The 1,276-nt window shown below is 36.1% G+C and overlaps 1 pseudogene; it reads right to left on the bottom strand.

The window, feature by feature from the left end:
• Nucleotides 1–392: 392 nt before the first annotated feature.
• Nucleotides 393–685, bottom strand: LOC116073185 (annotated as a pseudogene).
• Nucleotides 686–1,276: the final 591 nt, after the last annotated feature.

A 1,276-nucleotide genomic window follows, 5' to 3' on the forward strand; every position in this document is an offset into this window, starting at 1 on the left:
TATCTGTGGGGTATGTCTTTCCGTAGTTTAGAGGAAGGTAAAGATTTAGTTTGTGGCACTGACCTTACATTTTTATTCTTCAGATGTGGGGATAATTTGAAGATTTGTTCTTTTGATAGAGCTTCACATTTCCTACATGTTCTTTCCTTTTAATGCTTTAATTTTTTTTTTTTGGTTTTTCATTTTGTTTTTTTGTTTTTTTTTTGTTTTTATAATTCATCTTGATCCTCTACTGTATCTTCACATCCTAATATTCTACTTTCTACTTCATCCCACCAGTAAGACTTTCCCTTGCGTTTTCTAATTCAGATATTTAGTTTTTCCATTCCATCTCCATTTCTTTCTTTCTTTCTTTGAAACCAGAACATTTATTTTATGACTGACTGAAATTTTCATGATGAACTGGGTGCTGCAACAGTTGCCCTATTGGGTTTAGATGTTTTTGCTTCATGGATTCCATGTGTAAATCTGTGATAGACAATTTTTAGGTGCTTCATCAGCCCAGTCCCAGTAGTGTTTCATCTCTTAGTCTTGGCACTCCAGTTATGCTTTCTCTTGCACCTGGCAGGGAGGCACACTTGCCACGGGTCAGCTTCTGAAGGTGGTAGGCCTTAGAGTCACAGTGTTGGCACAGTGTGTACATCTTATTGCAATGCTTTCCAAAGGTTAACATTCCTTTCGTCATCTTGCTTCTACCAGCAAGGCCAAAGAGACTGGAAGAGACCCATGTTTATTTCAGTTGTGTTTACATTAATGTTTCTTTTTGTTGAATTCTTTTTTCAAATCCTGAAGTATCTTCCTTATTTCATAATTTTCATGGATGTCACTCAAGCACTTACTGTTTTCCCCTTGGATTTCAGTGATGTGTTTGTGTTTTGCTTTCAGTTTCATGAATTCATTGATAAAGTTTGGTTTCCTTGGGCTCATCTAGATAGATGCTATGTCTGTAAGCTTAGTGGGTTTATAACATTTGCTGTTTGGGTATTCATGTTGCTTTTGGTTTGATCTGGGAATGTAGATTTTTTTTCTTTGGATGGTGTACTTAATGTAATAATCTGGCTTTTTATGGATTGGGCCAGTGAAGCTGGAAGATGACCTATTTAATTGTACCAAGTAAAGATGGCTTCCAATATGGATTGGAATTATAGTATGGTTATGAACATATGTGTATGGAGATAGTCACAGAACAGGTATAAGAGATGGAATGGAATAAGAAAGAGAAGAAATGACTTACCTGTCAAAGGTGGCTCACAAAGAGGAATTATAGGAACTATAG

This window comes from Mastomys coucha, unplaced genomic scaffold, assembly GCF_008632895.1.
Source record: "Mastomys coucha isolate ucsf_1 unplaced genomic scaffold, UCSF_Mcou_1 pScaffold23, whole genome shotgun sequence".
NCBI classification, from domain to species: Eukaryota; Metazoa; Chordata; class Mammalia; order Rodentia; family Muridae; genus Mastomys; species Mastomys coucha.